The following is a 12791-nucleotide window of genomic DNA, read 5'->3' on the forward strand; positions in this document are numbered from 1 at the left end:
TATCTTAACTAGGACAGGTATGTGGCACCAACAGCACTCTCCAAACCACTTTTAAAAAGTTAATGATGACATTGCTAGCATTAAGAGATACACAAAAAAGTAAGGAGTATTTCTCAATGTGAGCTGTAAATAATTGTTGAACCTGTCATAAGGCAAGAATTTTTCCTATGGCATCAAAGCTGAACGGAAGGTTGAGGTGATATTATGATGAAAGGTTTAGGTTGTATACCCAGGAAAAATACCAATTATTCTTAAAATTTGTAATTTGTTCCTACACAAATATAAACTATTGCCTTTCTTGTGGGAGTTTTAATCAACCTGAAATACAGTCATGGCATTAAGCAGATCAGCGACCCCTTATACACCATAGCACAGGGATGTAATCAGAGCCTTAATGTTCTCTTGAAAGTGCAGCTAAAGGAGACTGACCTTTGGGTTTTAACACCATTTCCTCTAACACAAGTTCAAGCATCCCCTGAAAGAGGGGCTGACTCATTACTGGAATGAGCATGCTGCAGACCATTGTACTTATGCCACTAAACTTATGACTGGTTAACACCAAACTAGAAAAGGCTGTGGACGAATGGTCACAGGTACATAGTGGCCACAAAATATCCAACAGTAGCATGCAGTGGCAACCTGCATCATGAACCTGGTGTTAAACCCAGTGTTTACTCAATGTATGGTAGAGGTCCCACCAAGAGGTGAGCAAACACTGTCACCAACCTTTGAAGGAAGGTGCTCACTTGACGTAAGTAGTGGAGTGAACACCAGTTAAAGTAGAAGTGAGATCATAGCACAATAAATGATTAGCCAAAGAATGTTTTCACGCGGTCATCAAACCTGTTCACCCAGTCTCAACATAACCTAAAAAAACACAGGTGAACACACTTGGTTAAAAACTGGTTTCTCCAATCAATGGGCAGAGATAAAAAGACTGTAGCGAGACCTAAAACAGTTCTTTATTGTACTCAATGATTGATGCAGCTCAAAAATCCATTGATAACAGTTTGAATTCCAATGACATTAGGCAAATTTCATCCAATAAGATGTTTTTTTTTACAATGACAAATAACATCCTCTGAAGAAGAAAAATTTGTTGACCCCATAATACTTTATGGATGTCTGACAATATTGGGATGACACTGTTAAAAGTGTTGGAAAAATGCCCAACCATTGATTGAAGCTTCCCAACAATATATAACAAGCAAGAGAGAAGTTGGTAACATATGAGTGAAAAGGCTGAAACAATAATTGACTTCATTAGTAAAAGCACCATACATACAAACAAAAATTGACTTCATTAAGATAAAATGGTAAGTATTAAAGAAAAGGATTATACTGTTACACTGGATGAGGCTTGCTGATCACACACATTGCTGCAAGCTCATTTAATAGCATAGGACAGAAAGAAAATGAACAAGAGCTAGAACAATGAATAAAAACAAACTGAAAAATTAAGTAATGAAGGTATTTCAACAAAAGGTGTAGGTAAATATAGCATTAAAAAGTACAGCTGAAAACTATGACTTATAATTGGCTACACTACTCCACATACGACAAAAACATGGGTTACTGATGAGGAAAATGTTTGACTTTTCAAAAAGTGTGTAAGATTCTAGGACCCAGAGCGTAGAGGGAAGATCACATTACAAATGAGGAACTGGTGAAGAGATCTAGTATCAGGATGATAAAATAAGCCAAGATGGTTTGGGACAAGGGATGAGGAAATCAAGAGAGGCAGTAGATGGACAAAGGACTGTAGGAAGACCAAGGAAATCCTGAAGCCCCGAGACTGGATGGGAGTTTAGGAAAAAAAAAAAAAAAAAACAAAAAAAAAAAAAAAAAATAAGACTAACCACATACAGTACAGTGAAAGCCTGATGTAACAATGTTTATGATAACAATGACTTGATAAGACAGTCTCTTCACAAAAGCGCACGCTTGCATCACAGACTGAGCTGCACACGTGTAGTGGCTTGAAGATAACCTCCAGTTACGCATGGTTGGGTAGTGTGTAATGGTAAACATAACTTACCAGTTTGAGGTATATTTATGAATATAGTACTATTATCCTGTTCAGCTGCACACATAGTATTATATTTTGGTCCATCTGGTTACACAACTTAATAAAAATAAAAAGTGTTTAAAATAAAAACTATAAATCCACAGTAAAAACTTCAATTAATCAAATTTCTAGTCATATTTAATTATTATAATCCTCATAAAATGATATTGTTAAACTACAATAAAGTTTTGTACATACTTACCTGGCAGATATATACTTAGCTATAGTCTCCGACGTTCCCGACAGAATTTCAAATCTCGCGGCACACGCGACAGGTAGGTCAGGTGGTCTACCTTACCCGCCGCTGGTGGCGGATGTACGAACCACTCCCGTAAGCTTGTCAGATTTTTCTCTTCCACCTGTCTCCTGAGGGGAGGCTGGGTGGGCCATTAATCGTATATATCTGCCAGGTAAGTATGTACAAAACTTTATTGTAGTTTAACAATATCATTTTTGTACATGAACTTCCCTGACAGATATATACTTAGCTGATTGGCACCCTTGGTGGAGGGTAAGAGACAGCTCAATAATACAGGTAAGACGGGAAACAACTAATGTTGTAGGATATAAAAACCTTGGTTCTCACCTTTTCAGGATGAAGACTTCATAGATACTATCTCTGAGTCTGCATTGCCTGGAGAGCTACAGCTAGGACGTGACCTGATGCTGAAAGACTCTCGGATCTACCACTGGGATATGTGATCCCCTATTGTGGTAGAATCCAAGTCGGATGCTGTTAGAGGGACCATGTCCGCTTACCTAACAGATCCTTACCACTACCTCTGCAAGGAGCCAAAACCCACCAGACCACCTAACCAAATACAAAGGGGGGGGTTAATATTACGACAAAAAGGGGTGCCCTCCTGCAACCTCCTTCAGACAACCAAAAAAACAACAATATAAAATATAGGGTAACATATAAAAAATTTACACAGGATAAGTTTCAGCTCCCTGCCCCAGCACCGATCCGCCGATACGAAAGGACCCAAGGCGAAGCATTTATCATATGTGATTTTTACATCACGTAGGTAGTGGTTTGCGAAAACCGATTGGCATCTCCAAAAAGTCGCCTCCATCAAGTTCCGCACAGACATATTTTTTTCTGAATGCAAGCGAAGTTGCGATGGCTCTCCACCGCGTGGAGTTGCACTTTCAGTAGTCTAAAATGATCTTCCTTACAGGCAACATGTGCCTCTGTAATAAGGCTTCTCAGAAAAAAGGAAAGAGCATTCTTCGACATGGGCCGAGTGGGGTCCTTTACGGAGCACCAAAGCACCTCTTGATTAGCCTTAAGTTGTTCCTTCCTCTTAAGGAAATACTTCATAATTCTCATAGGGCAAAGAGTTCTTTCAGGCTCTTCCCCTACTAGAAAAGATAAACTACGAACTTCAAAGCTCCTGGGCCAAGGACGTGATGGGTTTTCATTCTTTGCCAGGAAACTTGAAGAAACGAACACACCATAGAATCTTCCTTAAACCCTTACATTGCCCTCAATAGCTTGGAGCTCACTCACTCTCTTAGCTGTAGCTAGGGCCAAAAGGAAGATAGCCTTCTTCGTCAAATCCTTGAAAGAGGCTAAGCCAGGAGGTTCGAATCTAGACGATCCAAGGAATTTGTAGGACTTACGTCTAGATTCCAGTTCGGTACTACATGAGGGACGCTTAATGGTTTCAAATGATCTAATAAGATCATGCAGGTCCTTATCATCGGATATATTCAAGCCTCTATGCCGAAATACCGCCGCCAACATACTGCGGTATCCCTTAATAGTTGACACAACCAGATGACATTCTTCTTTGAGGAAAATAAGGAAATCCGCAATTTGGGTCACAGAGGTACTGGAAGTGGAAATGTTCTTCCTCTTGCACCAACGTCTGAAGACATCCCACTTTGACTGGTATACACGCAAGGTGGAAGGTCTCCTCGCTCTTGCGATTGCTTTAGCAGCTGTCGCTGAAAAGCCTTTCGCTCTGACCAAACTTTGGACAGTCTGAAACCAGTCAGACTGAGAGCGAGGAGATTTTTGTGGTACCTGTCGAAGTGGGGTTGTCTGAGTAGATCGCTCCTTAGCGGGGAGGCGATCTTTGGGAAGGTCCACCAACCATTCCAGTACCTCTGTGAACCATTCTTGGGCCGGCCAAAAGGGAGCGATTAAGGTCATTCTCGTTGAATCGGACTCTACGAACTTCTTTGATGGTTAGCCCCAGGATCTTGAAGGGGGGAAACGCGTAGACGTCGAGTCCGTTCCAGTCTAGAAGAAGAGCATCTATTGCTACTGCCTCTGGATCCGATATCGGAGAGCAGTAAGGATCCAGCCTCTTGTTCTTTGACGTGGCAAAGAGGTCTATGTGTGGCCTGCCCCATAACTTCCACAGGCTCTGGCATACATCCAGATGAAGGGTCCACTCTGTGGGAAGGACCTGATCTTTCCTGTGAGGAGATCTGCTCTTACATTCCTTTCTCCCTGCACGAACCTGGTGAGAAGCTTGATTCCTCTTTCTTCTGCCCACAGAAGAAGGTCTCTTGCTGTCTGAACAGAACAGAGAAGGAATGCGTCCCCCCTGTTTCCTGATGTATGCCAGAGCTGTAGTGTTGTCCGCGTTGACCTGCACTACCGATCTTCTGACTTTTGGGCTCGAAAGCCTTCAGAGCCAACCACACAGCCATCAACTCCTTTCTGTTGATGTGCCAGGCTACCTGGTCCCCCACCCAGGTACCTGACACTTCGTTGGTTCCCAGAGTTGCACCCCACCCCATGTCCGACGCGTCGGAGAACAACACCAGGTTGGGGGTCTGTGATTGAAGAGACAGTCCCTTCGCAAAGAGGTTGGGATCTGTCCACCATAAGAGATGTCTCTTGATGTCCTGGGATAACGACAGGGAGAACGTCAAATCCTGAGAACGACGACTCCAATTCCGATGAAGAAAGAATTGGAGCGGTCTCAGGTGCAACCTTCCTAGGGAAACGAATTGCTCCAGAGAGGAGAGTGTCCCCAGCAGAACTCATCCACTCCCTCACTGTGCATACTTCTTTCCCTAAGAAGGTTGTTACTCTCTCGAATCCTCGGGCTATCCTTTCCTGCGAGGGAAAAGCCCGAAAACTCAGAGAGTTCATCTGTATCCCGAGATACACACACTCTTGCTCGGGAATTAGTGATGACTTCTTGAAATTGACGAGAAGTCCCAAAGCCTTCGTCAATTCTAAAGTTACTTGTAAGTCCTTCAAACAACGATCTTCTGAAATGGCCCTTATTAGCCAATCGTCGAGGTACATGGATATCCTCACCCCTTTCAAATGAAGCCATTGAGCCACATTCCTCAAAATCCCCCCGTGAACACTTGAGGGGCCGTCGAGAGGCCGAAACACAGAGCCCTGAACTGAAAAATTTTCCCCCCCATCATGAATCTGAGAAACTTCCTCGAGGAAGGATGGATCGGTACGTGGAAGTAAGCGTCCTGTAAATCCAAGGAAACCATCCAGTCCCCTGGACGAAGCGCTGCCAGCACTGATGAAGGCGTTTCCATCGTGAACTTCTTCTTTTCTACGAAGAAGTTCAGGGCGCTTACATCCAACACCGGTCTCCATCCCCCTGAGGACTTCGGAACTGGAGAAAAGGCGGTTGTAGAAGCCCGATGAATGATGGTCTGTCACTAGTTCGATAGCCCCCTTCTCCAGCATCTGATCTACTGCTAGATGGAGAGCTTGATTCATGATGGGGTCTCTGTACCTGGCCGTCAGTTCCCTTGGGATGGTCGTCAGGGAGGTCTTTCGACGAAAGGGATGAGGTAACCTCTCCTCAAAATAGAAAGGGTCCAAGGATCCGCCCCTTTTTGGGCCCAGACTTCTGCAAACTCTGAAGAGTCTGGCGCCCACCGTTGTTTGAAGGACTTGCAAGTTATTTGGGGGCTTTAACAGACTTGGCGAAAGTCTTACCCCTTCTTGAAGGTCTACGACCTCTAAACGTAGAGGTTCTTGATGAAGATGCCCCTCGAAAGGGTTCTCGAACACTTGCCTTTTCCTTCTTAGCCTTGGTAGGGAAAGAAGGGCGAGGTTTTCTTGCCGACTGTGCCAAAAGGTCCTGGGTGGCTTTGGCCGAAAGTGACCTCGAAATGTCCTGCACTCGATGTTTCGGGAAACAACTGAGTAGACAGAGGAGCAAACAGCAAAGAAGACCTCTGAGCATGGGAGACCGACTTCGTTAAGAAGGAACAGTAAACCGACCTCTTCTTCACGATGCCGGCCCCATAAAGGGAGGCGATTTCACTCGCTCCGTCCTCTTTACTGACTTGTCCATACAAGACAAAAACACACATAAGATCATCTGGTGAAATTGACTCTGGCACTTCAATTTTCTTGGCTAGAACTCCCAACGACCAATCAAGGAAGTTAAAGACTTCTAGCACTAAACATACCTTTGAGCAAATGATCCAATTCGTTCATTGCCCAAGTCGTCTTAGCAGAGTTAAGGGCAGTTCTCCTTGTCGAATCTACCAGTGCCGAAAAATCCGAATCAGCCGAAGACGGTAGACCCAATCCTAAGGGCTCTCCACCTGTTTCGTACCAGAAACCAGCGCGTCCTGATAACTTCGAAGGGAGGAAAAGCGAACATCGTTTTCCCCGCTTCTTCTTTGGAAGCCATCCAGGAACCAAAACTCCTCAGTGCCTTCTTCATAGAAAGAGTTGGCTTCATCCTCACACAAGAAGAACTCTTCGCTGTCTTCGCCGTTGAAAAAAGTGAGTGAGGAGAAGGAGGAGCCGTAGGCGTAAGGGAATCCCCAAAAACTTGTAAAAGTAGCTCTGTAAGCTTCTTGTAAGAAGAGACAGCAGCAGAAGTGTTCGGTTCCTCATCCGAACCTTCTTAGGACGTCTTGTCGAGGTGAGCGCGGAAGATCCTTAGGTGACGAAGGGATCCTAGCAGGAGTTGAGCGAGAGGTTGGAGAACGCCCTCTCTTAGAAGAGTTCACATCCACTGGAGAACGATGAGAAGATCTGGGAAGTCTACGATGAGACTCCCTCTTCGAGGTATAAGGAATCTCAGCCGAAGGAGAGGTAGGGCTCCTACTCCGAGAATTCTCGGAAACATCCGCAGGGCGCTTACGAGGAGGCGAGCGCCTACTATACTCTATGCACCTATCCTGAGGCGAGCGGCTGCCAGGAGAAGAGCGCCTATCGAGAGCAGAGCGCTTGCGCGGCTCTCCATACCTGTCCAGTTGCGTACGATCAACGTAAGTTCGACTGGAAGGCGAAATGCGCCTACTAGGAGAAGGCTGCTTGCGAGACTCTTGACGTCTAACAAGAGGGTAACATTCAGGAGAAGGGCGCTTCAAAACTAACGAGCGCCTACTTGGAGAAGGGCGCTTCCGGGATTCCTGGTGCCTACCAACCAGAGACAAACGGTCAGGAGAAGTGCGCCTAAGAAGCGGGAGAGCGCCTACACGGAGAAGGGCGCTTGAAAGACTCTTGTTGTCTGCCTTAGGAGAATAATCAGGAGTATGACGCCTTAAAAGAGACGAGCGCCTACTAGGAGAGCTATGTGCAGTAGGCTCTTGGCGCCTGACCCTTGGGGGGAGCGGCTAAACAGTATGCCGTCTATCATGCACACGACTCCTACAGACTCTAGATGCCTGTCAGGAGAGAAGTCACGATCCGATACTCGAGGAGAGTGACATCTGGAAGAAGAACGCCTACTTGTATAAGGGAGCCTTCTATAATCTTGAGGCTGCTGAGGAGAAGTCTCACGCGAGGGAGTTGAAGAAATCGCGTAATGAGCAGGTGCAGTGCGCTTACCGGAAGCGGGAATCCAATCTGGAGAAAAAACTTCTTTCTCCATAGAGCGTCCTACCGATGTTTGGCGCCTTGAAATTGAAAGAGAGCCAGGCGAGCGAGGGCGCTCACGCGAGTGAGGGCGCTCCCGCGAGCGAGGGCGCTCACGCGAGCCCCCACCACCTTCATACGAAACCTCCCCATATGAAGGAGAACCGATTCCCTCTGAAGAGCGGCGCCTAGATCTCTTGATCGGAAGAGAAACGTCCTTCTTCCTACGTGATCTAACTGCTAGAGAGTCTGCTAGCGCCGTGATCTGAGCTTGAAGTCCCGCGAGTACTCTCGTAGGAGAATCTTCTAGTTCTTCCTCGGAAGCAGGCGCCGAGCGCGGAGCGCGAGAAGAAGAACGATCACAGGATTTCTTGTGTTTCTTCGCCTCCACCGCCGATTCTTCCGGGAAAACTTCCGGACTAGAAGCCAAAGGACTGCAGGGAGCCTTCCAAGCCCTCTTCAACGGGCGCGACGCATCCGGGGAGTTCCAACCTCTCTTCGGAGAGGGAGACGACGAAGAGGAGAAGCATTGGCGTAGGAGCTCCTTCTTGTAGCGATCCGAGGCAGCCTGGGAGCGTACTTCAGGATCCTGACCGAGGGGACGCGCCTGACCGGTGGGGGCTCTCCCTAGCCCTCCTGCGGCTTTCGACTTTTCCTACTCCACTGGAACTGGGAGTCTGGAAGAGGTCTAGGCCTAGAGGCACTAAGGAGCCGGTCAGACGCACCCTCCACAACACTGGGGACACTGCACTGATCACTAACACTCTCCTTACCTTCCAACTGACGAATCTTCTGATCCACAGAACGATTCTTGGCTTTCAGAGCTGCCGCCTCCGAAGGCGAATCTCCGGCTTCGGTGCGGGGAGCCGGGGCTGCAACTTGGGAAGAAGGTTCTAATTCTACGTTAGTACTATTAGGATCCACATCCAACTCACTCATTCTAGATCTGCTAGAACTTCTAGAGGAAGCCTTACGCACTCTATCACGTTCCAACTTCCTAACATAAGAAGAGAGAGCCTTATATTCTTCTTCATTCAATCCCTTACATTCACTACAAGGGTTAGCAAACGCACAATCATTCCCCCTGCATTTCATGCAAACCGTGTGGGGTCTACCGAAGCTTTCGGCAACCTCACCTTACATCCTTCATTCACGCAAACCCTAAACAACACCGAAGTTTTAACTACCGATTCTAGATCAGACATCGTTAAAGAAAATCAAACTCAAAATCAAACCGGTCCACAATCAGCGTATGCCAAGCCAAACAAAGCGAATACGTCACCAAAAGAAGTCCAAATTAACTCCAGGCAAGCGAGAATCGAAAAACTATCGAGAGGAACCGACAACAGTTGTTATCGTTCCCGCGACAGAGAAAAATCTGACAAGCTTACGGGAGTGGTTCGTACATCCGCCACCCAGCGGCGGGTAAGGTAGACCACCTGACCTACCTGTCGCGTGTGCCGCGAGATTTGAAATTCTGTCGGGAACGTCGGAGACTATAGCTAAGTATATATCTGTCAGGGAAGTTCATGTACAAAATTATATTTTAATTACCATATGGAACTCTTGTATTTTGTTTCATAATGTATACTTTAAGGGGACCGTCCGCTATGGCGGATGACATGTCAACTTGAAAAAATAAAAAATCGAGTTATTACTTGTATCTATGCAGAAACATGCCGTGCATGCTTTCCAGAAGTTTCAGCCAATTATTTTCACAAATAATGAAGATATAGCGGTTTTTAAATGATGACATCATCGTAACTGTGTCGTCTGTATGACTGAGTTTGACAGAATCGTTTTTGCGTGTTTATTTTTGCATATATACAGCGATTTTTTAAGATTTTTTCGAAATTCTCATACATCTGGTAGCAATGAAAGGTAGTGTGACACTGGGCGAGAAGCGAGCTGCTCAGAGCGGTTATTTATAGGCGAGACTCGGAGAATGACTCAGTTACGCCACAGACGTCAAAGCGGTTACATGTGAACTTATAGCAATGCCGAAGTTACCTAAGATCAAGAAGGCTACTCAGCAACTATGGCTAGCAAAATTAGCGAAGGCCAGGAGTGTGCTGAAAGAAAAACACGAAAATTAATTGTTTTCAGCTGCCCTCATTGTCTCATGTCTCGCCGTCAACATCATTATCTGGTGTCACGCTGAGGGTACTAACACCACTTTTAGGGGTAGGACCACGATTCTTGATGTAGAAATCAACAATAAAAGTACAAATAAAGTAATTATAATAATGTTGTTTTGACTTTTATAAGAAAAAAGCGAAAATTTACATAGCAAATCTTTGGGAGCTCATAACTCAAAAACATACTTATGCGCATGTCGGTAACCATTACTCGGTTATTTATTATCCAATTTTAGAGAGAAAGACATATCATTGGAAAAGAGGAATAAAATCCCATAATTTGTGTGACAGAATTTTGATATCTTTTTTTCTTTTTTTTTTTAGAATTTTTTGAGTGTCCCTAGACTAAAAAAAAAAAAAAAAAAAAATTCAAAAAAAAAAAAAAATTATAATAAAAAAAATTTAAAAAACAAAATTCTGCCCACACAGAATTGTTCCGTATATAAAGAAGTTTTATGGTATGATTTTCAATACAACTGATGTCATATTAGTGGAGAAAACTCTACCAATTTTTTTTTTTTTAATCATGATTTTTGCTAATAAAACGAAAAGTTTTTGATCAAATGACTTGAAATTTTTATATGATGAAGGTATTATATATATCTAAAACATATATGAAAATTATGTATTTTGCGTAATAAATAAAAAAAATAGACATCATAGCGGACGGTCCCCTTAACTGCCATAAAAAACAAATTGTGCAATTGTGCGTACACCTAAATAAGTGATACAATGGTAAAACTGATACTTTTGCACATCTTCATTAATCCATACAACTAAGTATTCTAGATCAGTTTTACCAACCAGACAAGAGCAGGACCTTTATTCTAGATTTAAGAAGTACTGAGTTTCAAGCACAACCTTGTAATTACAAAATAAAACCAAAGAAGTATAACTCCTCATATTCATGCAATGAACCTAAACATGAGAAATTCTGACTATCGCACAACAATTTTGAAGAAATCTAAATATTTCTCATACTTGATTAGAATTTTCTGCAGCAAGGTACAGAATGATAAAAATAGACAGATAAACATAAAATTTACAAGTAGAAACTCTATGATATGGGAATTATGTTGAACCACAAATTTGGTTATAGTCTGATTATGAGGTAGAGTACACACTATAAAAACATAGACACACTTGATATTTTTAGTAAATAATGTTACCAGAGTATTACCTTTGGCTTGTATGCCCTTTAAAAAACTTAATTCCAAAGCTGAAGAGACGGTTTTTGTCTCCAACTCCAGTATAAGATGTGCCTGCAACCACTTCACCGGTCTGTTGGATTTATATTATTTTCTATTTACAGCTTTTCCATTTTTCTGAAACCAATAAATTAAATAAAGGTAAATTTCAGTGTGTTATGTAAAACATACAACCATTTCAGATTTAGTTAAAAAAAACCTTTGCATCAACCAATATATTTTCTGTTACTGTTCACCATAAACATCTTTCATTTCTTTTTTGTATCATAGTCATTCACATTTCTAATTAAGGAATTGATAGAAAATGAAATGGACTCTTAAATTTTTCCTAAAAATTATTGTTTTGCAAATTTATTTTCAGAGTACAATGATCTGAAGAGATCAAATTGCTGTACTATGACCTTACCTCTGAAAGGGTGTACTAAAAGTCTAGTTATGATTAGTAATCTTTATAAAAATAAAGCATAATGCCTGTATTTCTCAAAGATATAGGTAAGTGAAGCACCTCATTAAATAAGTGTTACAAAAGTGGTCTGACAGTATGAGAAATGTAACGACCACAAAACAACTTTTCAATCTTTATGTATTATACATAGTATTTGTACTAACATAAAATGATACAATGTTGTACTTATAAAAAAAAACTTTGTACATTTCAGCTAATAATTGCAATATGTCAAATCCCATAAAATGTATAAGCTACCAAAAAGATTTAAAAAGGATGTTATTCTACTGATGTATAACGATGTACTTTGTGGATTTCCACAAAAGACAGAAAAATAATTAGAACCCATGTACACATGTCAAAAGGTTACATGCTATATCAGTAATGATAATAAATGTCTTACAAACCAAAGTTCTTGCAATTTCTAATTTTATCAATGGGGGTCTTTATATGAAAATCTAATGAGTTCTTATTCTAAAATTACTACCAATTGGAAATTCTCCAACTGCTGGATGAATCAATGGATTATTTCCACAATTACCACACACTATGGCATCACTGGCAAAATCATGGAAAATAAAATTAAAAAAAATTATGATGGAATAAAGAACTAAAAGCCACACAATATAGATATTAAAAATAAGAAAAACACAATTAATTCTCAAAACCTGAAAATATTTTACACATCACCATTTGTAAAAGTACCACATGAACAAATTTGATCATGACATTCTTGCTAAAGTGTAGTAAGATTTGTTGGTATACTCTTTTAACATCCTCCAATTTTACTTTTGTCAGCTTATAATATTCCCTGAGGAGAATGAATATAGCAGTAATACAACTTTACAACAATCAAGTTTCTACTTGTACATTACCTGTCAATACTGTGATACATCGTTGTAAAGACAGTATGTGTGTATATTTTGTTTTTATGATAGTTTTGTTTGGTATTTACTGTTCTAACTAAAGTATAATTTAAACACTTCCTTCAGAGGTCATGCACGGGACTTCAGATTACTGTCTAGCACAGATAATTTTCCTCTGAGATTAGGATAGGTCTCTGAAAAACTTAATGACTCTAGGATGGCCAGTAAATTCCCAAGACTTATTTGGGGAA

General features: G+C 42.2%; 1 protein-coding gene across 1 annotated transcript in view; it reads left to right on the forward strand.

The window, feature by feature from the left end:
* Window positions 1-12791, forward strand: part of LOC135198471 (DNA (cytosine-5)-methyltransferase 3A-like) — a gene marked incomplete in the record, with an annotated part of 337711 nt that overhangs the window by 281474 nt on the left and 43446 nt on the right.

This window comes from Macrobrachium nipponense, chromosome 22 (assembly GCF_015104395.2).
Source record: "Macrobrachium nipponense isolate FS-2020 chromosome 22, ASM1510439v2, whole genome shotgun sequence".
Taxonomy (NCBI): Eukaryota; Metazoa; Arthropoda; class Malacostraca; order Decapoda; family Palaemonidae; genus Macrobrachium; species Macrobrachium nipponense.